At 45.8% G+C, this 12,279-nt stretch overlaps 1 protein-coding gene across 1 annotated transcript in view; it reads right to left on the reverse strand.

Annotated features, from left to right (window-relative positions):
• Positions 1-8,824, reverse strand: part of SHCBP1 (SHC binding and spindle associated 1) — a 69,336-nt gene extending 60,512 nt beyond the window's left edge. Inside the window, exon 1 of the mRNA XM_005608237.4 lies at positions 8,498-8,824. The gene's annotated coding sequence lies outside the window, so the exon portion shown is untranslated. The remainder of the gene's footprint in view (positions 1-8,497) is intronic.
• Between the last annotated feature and the right edge of the window lie 3,455 nt (positions 8,825-12,279).

Genomic DNA, 12,279 nt, shown 5'->3' on the forward strand with positions numbered 1-12,279 from the left:
ATTTTAACCACTTTTTAGTGTATGATTCAGTAGCATTAATTACATTCATATTGTTGTACAGCCATCACCATTTCCAAAACCTTTATATCATCACAAACAGAAACTTTGTAACCACTAAACAATAACTCCCTATTGTCTCCTCCCTCCAGCCTTTACTCTCCTTTCTGTCCCTATGAAATTGCCTATTCTATATACCTCAGATAAGTGGAATTATACAATATTTGTCCTTTTCTGTCTGCCTTATTCCACTTAGCATAATGTTTTGAAGGTTCATCCATGTTGTAACATGTATCAGAACATCGTTCCTTTTTATGACTGAATAATATTCCATTGTATGTATATGCCACATTTTGTTTATCCAGTCATCTGTTGATGGACACTTGAGTTGTTTCCACCTTTTGGCTATTGTGAATAATGCTGGAATAAACATTGGCATACAAATATCTGTTGGAGTCTTTGCTTTCAATTCCTTTGAACATAAACCTAGGAGTGGCACTGCTGGGTCATATGCTAATTCTATGTTTAGCTATGAGGAACTGCCATACTGTTTTCCACAGGGGCTGCACAATTTGATAGTCCTACCAGCAACGCACAGGAGTTCCAATTTCTCCACATCCTCATCAACATTTATTTTCCATTTTTTGATTATAGCCATCCTAGTAGGTATGAAGTGGTATCTCATTGTGGTTTTGATTTGCACTTACCTAATGACTAATGATGTTGAGCACCTTTTCATATGCTTATTAGTCATTTGTACATCTTCTTTGGAGAAATGTCTATTAAGTCCTTTGCCCATTTTTCAATTGAATTGTTCATCTTTTATTGTTGAGTTGTAGGAGTTCTTTATATATCCAGATATTTAACCCTTATCAGATATATGATTACCAAACATTTTCTCCTATTCTGTCGGTTGTCTTTTCACTTTGCTGATAATGTCCTTTGATGTACAAAAGGTTTTAATTTTGATAAAGTCCAATGTATCTACTTTTTCTCCTGTTGCTCATGTTTTTGATATCATATCTAAGAAGCCATTGCCAAATCCAAGGCCATGAAATCCCTAAAACCTGTTTCCTCTAATTTTCTTCTCTCTCCCCAAGAAATATCATTCATACCTATATATGTACAAATGACACCAAAATGTCTATCTTCACCCTAGACCTCTCCTTTGCAGATTATATAGACCTGGTTTCAGCTGCTTACTTGTCTCCCCATTTAGCAGTCTCAATGGCACCTCAAATTCAGCACATCTGAGATCAAACTCATGATCTCCCCAAATCACCTCAAAAAGCTGATCCCCTTCCAGTGTACAGTATCTCAATAAGTGGCACCTATGTCCTTCCATTCAAATATATCAGCCAAAGACTAGGAGTCATTCTTTTCACCTCCTTCTTCCTGAACCCTAGTATCTAACCACTAGGGTTCAAGTGCTACCAATTCCACTTGCTACTCTCTATTGTCACTGCCAACTACCTGGTCCAAGCCACTGTCATCTCTCACCTAGACCATTCCAGTAGCCTTCCAAGTACTCTCCCTACATCCACTCTGTGGATCTATTCTTCACAATATAGCCAGGTCAGCTTTTCAATATGCAAGTTTGATGTTATTACATCTTTGCTTAAAATTCTTCAAAGATTTTTTTGTGACACTTTTTGGATATAGACCCATGCCATCTTGTATTTCTTCCCCCCTGCCCTCCTTGTTCTCTGTACTTCAGCCTCACTGACTATCCTCATCTCCACAGAGATACCAAGCCTTCCCTCACATTGGGTCATTGCACAAGCTGTTCTCTTGTCCTGGAGTGTGGTATCAGTCAGAGTCCTAGCAGAAAACAAGTGGAACATTCAAAAGAGGTAACTGAATTCATTCATTTGGGCTGCTATAACACAATACCATGGACTGGGTGGCTTATAGACAACAGAAATTTGTTTCCCACAGTTCTAGAGGCTGGAAAGTCCAAGATCAAGGTGCTGGCAGATTCCATGTCTGGTGAGGGCCTGCTTTCTGGTTCATAGACAATTGTCTTTTTGCTGTGACTGCGCATGGTAAAGGGGTAAGGGATCATCTCTCTGGGGTCTCTTTTATAAGGGCACTCATCTCGTTCATGAGGGCTCTACCCAAAGGCCCCACCTCCGAACACCAAGAGGACTAAGTTTCAACACACGAACTTTTAGGGGACATGAACATTCAGTCTGTAACAGTAACTTACTTAATAGAGTTTAATGATAAGACTTCTCGAAACGTCACAAACAGGGCTAAGGGAAACAACACCCAGAGACTAGCAACAGCTGGAATCACAGCCAGGCCTGAAGAGGCAAGTAGAGGGAGCAGGTGAAGCTGAGAGTTGAAAGTGAAGGGTCTGTCAACAAATGCAGGTTGTCCAAGAAGCAGATGCTGAGATAAGATTAAACATGCAAGGATTTTATTAAGGAAAATGTTTATGAGAGGAAATGGGGAGGGAACCCACAAAGGCTGGGAGAACCATTAAACATGATGTAAGTTTGACCCCAAATGAAGAATAGAGGGAAGGAAGGATAGGAAGGAAGGACGGGTACGAGCATCCTTAACTGCTGGGTGGACTAAGGAAGTTTCGTCAAGGTTGTCAGAGCCGAAATTGGCCATCAGAAGAGTCCGGTGTCTCTCAGGAATGCCTTAGTATCCCTACTGCACATAGGCATTGGCTGGGGGCAGCCCATGCAAAACACGGCCTTGGTGCAATGCAGGGATGGATTTCAGAGCACAGCAACTAGGGCCCTCAGTTAATGATGCTTCCTGCAGTCAGATTTGTCTTGTGGTTGCCACAGAGGTTGTGGCCATAAGTAGAAGAATGTTACCCCAGACAGGGAGGGAGCCAGGGGACTAAATACCACAACCTCACTCTGCTCCCTCCCACTCATCTCCTGGGGGTGCCTCCCATTGGCCAAACTCAACTGGAAGCAAGAGCCTGGTTAGGCAGTCCCTGGAGGTCATCCCCCCTGGGCACAGAGCAGGATGGAGAAGAGTATAAAGTGGATCCCGAAGGGCAAACAGGAGATAGGGCATGAAGACTCTTCCTCTTCCCCTCTCCTCACCTAATCATCTCCTACAATCTCTCAGCGTCCAGCTCAAACTTCCCTTCTTCAGGAAATCTTGCCTGGACCATCAAGGAAGGACAGCCTCCTCTGTTGATCCAATCCTCTCCTTCCTTGCACTTACCAGTCTGTAACTGTATTCTTGTATTTGTGCTTGTTTTCTCCTGTCAGCCTTCCCCCACCAGACTGTAAGCTGCAAGAGTGCTGGGACACTTCTGTTATTTCTCACCATCGTATTCTGAGCTTTCTGTACTGTGCCTGGCACAAAGAAGATGCCCAATAAATATTTCTTGAATGAAAGAGAATTCAGAGCGGAAAGCTCCCCTAAACCTCCAAACATGCTCATCATTTATTTACATATGGAGAAACTGAGGCCTAGAGAAGAAAAGTGATTGCCCAAGATAACCTAGACCAGCACTTCTCATACTATATGGGCTGAAATACCTTGGTTCATTTTTATTTCCAATTTTTTGCAGACTGATACTTTTGTAATATACAATAACAATGAACTATTAGAAAAATGAAATAAAAACACAAAGACCTACAAAAGAGAGCCCACATTTTTTATTAGATTCAACAGAAATAAAATTGGTTTTTTCAAATTTCTATGATGTTTCTAAAGGCTAACAATTTCTATATTTATCTTGTCTCAAACAAGCAACAGTTAGCAGACATTGACATAAACCATCAATGCTGGAACCCAGTGCATGCTTACCCCACCCGCGCCCCAGACTGCATCCCGGGCAGCGCTTGGCCTTCCAGATCCTCCATGTCAGTGCAGGAGGAAACCAGCCCCAAGCCACCCCTTTCCCAGCCCTGGTCTTCCCAGAACAGCATTTGAAGCTTGTCCCAGTTTTGGAGCCAATTTCCCTCTGTGGCTAGTTGGCAGGGACCGGCAGCCCCCCCGATGCAGTGCTCCAGGAGCTGTCAGGCACAGAAATGCAATTGCAGAACTTCCATCTGTATACTGTTGCCAGCCTCTCCCTTGCAAATCCTAACTCTCTCCTCCAGAGCACAAGGTGAGCAAAAAGGCTTTGCTGCATTCTGGCCTCCCTCAGCCTGGGGGTCTCTCCCTGGCCCTGCAGAGACCCTTCTCCAGCCTCCCCTACAGTGGAAACACTGATCTGTTTCTGAGAGAGGCCTGGAGGGCAGCAGATGCAGCCATCACAAACTTGGGTGCCAGAGCCTGAGGAAGCCTGACCATGCAAACCAAGGTGCTCATTTTCAATGGGGAGACCCAGATGCAGAGTAGGGTAGGCTGCCCATGTCCCATGGGAGAGTGAGGAGCCTGAAGCCCCTTCTTGCCTCTGCTCTTCTCAGTGGTCTCATCGGCATCCCTGCTGTGATTGCCATGTACTCAGATGTGTCTTCACCTCTCAAGAGATCCCCTACCTTCTCTCTGGCTTCCTTCTGATCTATTCTCACACTGAAGCCAAAAGCAGGTCCCCCGCCGCTTAAAACCCTTCAAAGGCTTCTCGTTGCTCTCAGATCAGGTGCAATGACCTCACCATGGCTAGCAAAACTTGCATGGCTGGTTTAACTCACGAACTTAACCTTAACTCACGAACAGAACCCCACTCAGATGTGTCAAATGGACCTGAAGCTCATTAAATCCAAGATGAATTTGAGCATCCCTGTAGACCCATCCTCCGCCAGAGTTCTTCACCTTGCCAATGACACCACCTTTCACACAGCTGCAGAATCCAGAATTAATGGAGTTACTTCTTCTTCTTCTTCTTCTTCTTTTTTTTGAGGAAGATTACCCCTGAGCTAACTGCTGCCAATCCTCCTCTTTTTGCTGAGGAAGCCTGGCCCAGAGCTAACATCTGTGCCCATCTTCCTCTACTTTATATGTGGGACGCCTACCACAGCATGGCTTTTGCCAAGCGGTGGCATGTCCTCACCCTGGATCCAAACCAGCAAACCCCAGGCCACTGAGAAGTGGAACGTGCGAACTTAACCACTGCACCACTGGGCCGGCCCCCCAGAGTTACTTCTGATACCTCCTTTGCCTCAACCTCTGTAGCCAAATCAGTGCCACATGGTTTTTCCTCTGATGTATATTTCAAACCCATCCTCTTCTCTCCATCTCTGCCCCACCAGTCTAGTTTCAAGGCACCATTGCCTCTGGCGAAGTGACTGTGTTAACCTCACACACACCCACTTGGGCTCTACTCTACCCTTTCTCCTCACTGCAGCCAAACTGTGGGTCCAGCCATGTCCCCCTCAAGCCTTTCAGAGTCTTCCCACTGGTCTCACATTCGGGCTCAACATCCTCACCACAGCCAGCAGGACCTTGTGCATGCTGCCTCCTGCCTCCTCCAGCCCATCTCTGCGACTCCCTCACTCACTTCTTTCAGGTGCTCAAATATCACACTCTCCCTCACCTCAGGGCCATTGTACATGCTATTCCCTCTGCCTGGTGTGCTCCCTTCCCTATCCTCTTACCCTAGCCCCAGTAAATGCTGACTCCATCTGCAGGTCTTCACTGGAACAAACCCTTGCCAAGGTAAAGTCCCTAATGCGTGCATTCCCAGCACAGACAGACGGCCTTGTTCTTGATTTCGATGCAGAGGAGGGGCCAGCCACCCACATACTCCCTCCCCACCACCTCTCAGACCCCCAGGTATCAGCAAAGCTCCTCTTTGCCAACATCCACCTTCAGTAGGCTCCTGGCAGGCCCTGGCTCTGCCCACTGGACTGGCAGGTGAAGGCAAAGCAGAAGCCCATGAGTCAGCCCCAGGAGTTGACACAGGGACTGTGCTCCCAGCTGGCACACACTGTAGACCCAACCTCTGAGGACAGGAACTTAGGATCCAAGCACCGCACTGCCAAGACACACCTCAGAGATGATATTGTCCACCTACCTCATCACGGTCCAGATGGCAGCTGGAGCCCAGCAGGAGGAAGGGGATTATCCAAGGCCATTTTGTGGGTCAATGGCAGAGTCTAGACAAGAAGCAAATCTCTTCATTCCCACTTCAGTGCTCTTCCCGCATTAACAAGGAGGGGAGATAATTTGAAGATGTACCATCAAGAGGCTTCACGAGAAGCAGATACGAGCTCACTTGAGACAACCCTGAAGACTATGAGAAATAACTGGGTGAGACTTTGTGGTGGAGGGAAGGGGGATGTCACCACAGGAGGTCCTGCTCCATGCGGGTGGGGACCAGAGCTGGGAAAAAAGTAATAGTTGTTACCATCAGTAGGACGTCTCCCTCTCCACAGCTGGGTAAGGTATAAGAAAACCGAGTTTCCATTTTAATAACACAGCAACTTGTATGCAGGGCTCTCTGAGACTAAATTGGAAATATCTTTTAGGATACTTTCAGCTGTTTCAAATTTGGCAGAGAACACCCAACTAAAAATGCCTTAAACAATAAGGATATTTATTCTCCTCTTTTCTAAGAAGTCCAGAGGAATTTTCAAGGGTTGGTTCAGTGGCCCAGTGAGGTCATTAAAGTCCAGGCTCTCTCCACCTTTTCACCTGCTGTCCTCACCATGATGACGATGTTCCCCTCATGGTTACAAGACAACCACAGGAGCTCCAAGGGATCACATCACCACACAGCAGTGCTCACAACCAGGAAGGGAGAAGAGAGCTTCTCCTCCTTCACATCTCTTTTATCTTGCATTAATTCTTTCCCAGAATCTCCCATTTGCTACCAAGGAGATTTCCCTTAGGATGTCATTGGCCAGTTCAGGTCACAGGCCCATTTCTAGTTGGAAAGGACACCTAGAAAGCAGTCTCTGGAAGTTTCTATCTGTATAGGTGTACATGAGCTGTGCTGATGAGTAGAAAGGACTGGAGAATGGGTTGTTTGGATAATCAACTGACAGATTCTGCACAGTGGGCTAAGACAAAGACAATCCCACCACCACATCATGCCATGATCCAGAAATTTGCTAGAAAGGACTGATTATTCCCTGACAAGCAGTTCCCAAAGGTCAATGAATCTAAGACAGCCTTGACCTTCTGGGTTGACTCACTCCATGAGCAACTAGACATCCGTCCAAGATTTTCCTCCTCCTCCAGCCTCCTGCTGGTCTTGGGGCTGTACATGCCAAGCTCATTAACAGTCCTTCTGTCCAAGACTGCACAAAAAGATGACTAAGCCACCTTATGAAAAGGACCAACCAACCAGTCATCAATTTCTCCTTTGGTCTGGGGAAGATAAGCCAAGAGAACATTTGCCAAGAGAGGAAAAGAAGCAAATGGAAAAATCTTCATCTTCACCTTAAAGCACAGCATCAAGGAGGCAGAATGACCACGGTGAACTGGATGTTATGACACCTGAGTTCCAGGCCCACATGTACTAGGGATTGGCTTTACAATCTCAAGTAAATTCCTCCACCTGTCTGAGCCTCCATTCCTTGAATTAGAAAATGAATTTCATAATCCATACCCTCTGAGATTATACTGAGGGTATTAACTGAGATTATAAAAGCTCATGTATATGAAAATCCTTTGTAAAGCAAAAAGTATTGATCAGTCATTCAACAAATATTAAGTACCTATTATGGCCAGGGACAGTGGTCAGGCACAATACAGGGGTGGATGTTCTTACTCTCATGGAGCTTCCATTTTAACTTGGGGAGACCACAATTAAACAAGGGAACCAGTAAAGACGACACATTTACGTGGTTATAAGGACTATAAAAAAATAAGTTCAGGGGCTGCCTGGTGACATAGTGGGTTATGTTTGCACACTCTGCCTCCACAGCCTGGGGTTTGGGGGCTTGGATCCCTGACACAGACCCACACACCACTCATTGAACCATGCTGTGGCAGCATCCCACATATAAAATAGAGGAAGACTGGCACAGATGTTAGGTCAGGGCCAATCTTCCTCATCAAAATAAATAAATAAGTTCAGTGATACGTTAGAAAGTGACTGGGTGGCAGGGAAAGAGTTGGGCCTTCAATATTTGAGTTAAAACCTAAAATATTTGAAAGAGCCAGGCATGAAGAAATGGGGTGGGGTGGGGCCGAGTACTCCAGGCTCCAGGGCAACAGTTGTGCACAAAGGCAGGACCAGGTAGAACAAAGACCACTGTGATTGGAGCACAGTGAATGCAGGGAGTGGAGAGAGGAGAGGCCAGAGGTCCAGAGTCGCACGCGTCTCTAGGCCTGGGCTCCAAACTTCAGGTCACAACCAATCAGTGAGATCAGGGAGTGCCTTCCAGCTTCTTTACAGCTTTCTGTTATTTCTAACGAGCCTATCTGACTTTTATGTCATAAAAATAAGTTTAAAAACTGGAAACAGGAGAAGGGGCGGAGCAAAATGGTGGGGTGAGCTGACCTGGGATTCTCTCTCCTCTAAAATACAACAAAAGATTGGAAGAACTGAATTTCAGAGAATAAACATAATGCCAGCTCGTTAGAGACCTACAATACCAAGAAGGCGGAGATCATAAACCCTACTTACGGCCTCAGAGGCGCTGGAACGGTAGGAGAGAACATTGCTTCCTCCCTTAGAGTCTGCGATCACTGCCGTGCGGGTCGGGGAGGAGCAGGGGAGGGGCCGCGCGACTGGGGGATCATCCAGGACTCCTGCCGCTGGTTCAGTGGAGACCCGCTGATGGGGGGAAAGCTTCCATCCACGGGGACCCCATAAACCAAGGGTCTTGGGAGACCAGAGAACAGAACTGATCTGAACCCAGACCGGCGTGTGTGAGTAACAGCCCCTCCCCGCCGGCAAAGCCAGTGGGCGCAGCCATCTTGCCCCAAGGTGGAGAGCTAACACGCCGCTCTCGACCCCCATCTAGTGGCCACAGGCTTTAACTGCAACCGAATTCTACCACCATGAGAAAAAACCGCTCTTCTACCATCCAGCAATTTATAAAAGCCCCAGACCAGAAGGAAAACAATAAAAACACAGAATTAAGTCCTGAGGACTTGGAATTAGGTAAACTAAGTGATAATGAATTCAGAGCAGCTATAATCAAAAAACTCAATGAGGTAGAGAGAAAGATAGAGAAACAAGCCGAGTTCTGGAGTTACTTCACAAAAGAGTTTGAAATCATAAAGAAGAATCAAACAGAATTACTTGAGATGAAAAACACAATGGACCAGATAAAACAGAATACGGATTCCCTGAATGCCCGTGTAGACACCATAGAAGAGCAAATTAACATAATTGAAGATAGACAGGCTGAATGGCTCCAGACAGAGGAAGAAAGAGAACTAAGAATTAAAAAAAATGAGGAAAATCTCCAAGAGATAATGGATTCAATGAAGAGTAAAAACATAAGGATCATAGGAATTCCCGAGAATATGGAAAAGGAAAATGGAGCAGAAAGTGTGCTTAACGAAATTATTGCAGAGAACTTCCCAAATCTAGGGATCAACAGAGAAATGTGTGTAGAGGAGGGTTTTACATCTCCTAGATTTGTCAATGTAAAAAGAGCTACCCCAAGGCACATAGTAGTAAAATTGGCAAAAAGGAAAGATAAGGAAAAAATACTCAGGGAAGTAAGAAAAAAAAAGATTTTTTGGAATAGCTTGAAAAGGATAGGTATTAAATCCTCTCTGAAAGTTTGGTAGAATTCCCCAGGAAAGCCATCTGGTCCTGGGGTTTTATTCTTTGCGATGTTCTTCTTCTTCTTTTTAAGATTGGCACCTGAGCTAACAACTGTTGCCAATCTTTTTTTTTCTTTCTTTCTGCTTTTTCTCCCCCAAATACTCCCAGTACATAGTTGTATATCATAGTTGTGGGTCCTTTTAGTTGTGGCATGTGGGATGCCGCCTCAGCGTGGCCTGATGAGTGCTGCCATGTCCACGCCCAGGATCTGAATCAGCGAAACCCTGGGCTGCCAAAGCCGAGCACTTGGCCACGGGGCCGGCCCCACCTTCCTTCTTCTTATTTTCCTTTCTTTCCTTCAGCAATCAGGGGAATGTTTTTTAGAGCAGAGACTAGTTTCTATTCCTTCCTGCCTGCCTGCCTTGAGTAGTAGGATTGTCTTTTCCACCAAACGGAAAAGCCAGAAGTCCTTCCTTTGCAAATAAGGATTATGACCACTACCAACTTGAGCCAGTGGCTGGACGGGGACGTCCACTTCAGTTCCATCTGTGTTTACTAAATGTGGCCCTGCTGTATGTCTCCTGTCCACCTCCCAAATAAGAATTTGTCTTTCAAGTGCCCAGCTCCCTCATTTCCTGGTGCGAGGAGAAAAGGAACTGGCTAAAAACCAGTGTTTAGGGAACAAGGCTAGGGCTGGGCTGAGAGCTCCCTTCTTCCCAACTCTGAGACTAATTATGGGTCTCAAACTCACAGGCCCAAGGCCCTGGAAGTAACATCAGTGAGTAAAGACCTGATGTAAGTCGACAGGGAGTGGGGGGGACTGGAGAGTATTTCCCTCATTTTAGTGGGCATTTGTTAATTCATGTCTCCTAGGAAGAGACAAAATAGAAAGTCTGTGGGAAAATGGAGAGAAGCCAATCTGGATGGCATTGCTGGAGCCCCAGGGGACAGCTGCCTGGAGCTAGAAGCCCAGAGAATATTTATGGATGTTTCAGTTAAGCAAATGCATAAATTCCCTTTTGTTTTAGCTGGGTCAGGCAGGGTTTCTGCGCGTGGACCTGCACGGCCCCGGCCTGACCCCACGGATGCAGCACTTCGTCCAGCAGGCTCTTTCACCCTCACTGATCTACCCGAGTCCCAGCACGTCCCTGTAACGGGGACACAATTACCGTCCTCATTTTATGGATAAACAAAACAACCTGAGGCTCAGCGACTCCCCCAGGGCCCAGTGCTGGTATTCAAGCCCTGGACTTCAATCCAGGGTTCCAACTGCAAGCCGGGGCTCTGTGTCCTCATCTCTCCACTGCTCACTTCTCTTCCAAGGCTGTGCCAGCAAGAAGTGACTTGCCCTCGAACACCATCGTCTCACCAAGTTCTGCATACGGCAGTGTGGAAGTCGGCTCTGTTTTCTGAAACAGAACACCTTGCCTGATACGTGGCACATCGGATCGAGTGATAACTATGCACCTACAGAGGGAGGGATATTAATGGAGAAAGTCAGGGGAAGGTTTTTAAAGCAGACCATTTTCCACTTACTTTTGTTGTATTGAGTTCCTGGCAACAAGCTGGTAGAGAGCACAACACATGAAAGGGAACGCCTCTCAGCAAAATGGCCAGTGGTTCTTCTAAGCTTTTCAATAAAGATAACATTTTTTCTTCATACTATTCATGTACATTTCTTTCTTTTTTTTTTTTTCCTTTTTCTCCCCAAAGCCCCCCAGTACATAGTTGTATATTCTTCATTGTGGGTCCTTCCAGTTGTGGCATGTGGGACGCTGCCGGAGCGTGGTTTGATGAGCAGTGCCATGTCCACGCCCAGGATTTGAACCGACAAAACACTGGGCCGCCTGCAGCAGAGCAGGCGAACTTAACCACTCGGCCATGGGGACAGTCCCCATGTACATTTCTTGTTAAGTTTATTTATAAGCTTTTGTTGCCATCGTAAATGCGACATTTTTTGCAACAAATTTCTAATTGGTGATTGGAGGTGTATAGCAGAGCTATTGATTTCCATGTATAGATTAGAATCTACATAATCCACTGAGTTCATATTAGTATCCGTTTTAAATTGTCACTTGGATTTTTTAGGTAGACAAAAAGAATTTTGTGCTTTATCCTATAATAAAGTAAAAAACAATAATAATGTGGGTGAGGGGAGTAAAAATTATAGTTGCCACTGGGATTTCTCCTAGGGAAAGATGATCTTTGATCCAGGAAATAGTTTGATAAGCTGCTTAAGCTAAAACTATGGGCAGAAGCCCAAAAAAATGAAAAGAGATGGCTAGACTGTCAGGAAAAAAAGGGAAGATACACTTTGCTCTGAGGGAAGGGAGTACAGAAAGCGGAGCCAGGGAGGCTGTGTGACGACAGGGCGCTGTGTGGGGTGAAGGAGTCCACAAAAATGCCCCGGTGGAGGGTGGCTGGCAGGCATTTTCAGAGTAGGAATGTCTAAGATTCCATGTGAAGCTGCTAAGCCTGTATTTCTGAGACGGAAACTCTTCCTGGATTTCCTCCCCAAATCTTGTGGAGTGCAGTTTTGCAGAAACCAAGGAAGGAGCTGAGTTTCATATTTGAGTTGCTGTGACCCATCAGAGAGGGCACACGTGTGAGACAACCCACAAGCAAGAGGAAGCTGACTTCCAAGTCAGATATGATTGACCCTTGGAACAAAAGCCTTCTGTGCATTT

The sequence above is a fragment of the Equus caballus genome, chromosome 3 (assembly GCF_041296265.1).
Source record: "Equus caballus isolate H_3958 breed thoroughbred chromosome 3, TB-T2T, whole genome shotgun sequence".
Lineage (NCBI taxonomy): Eukaryota > Metazoa > Chordata > Mammalia > Perissodactyla > Equidae > Equus > Equus caballus.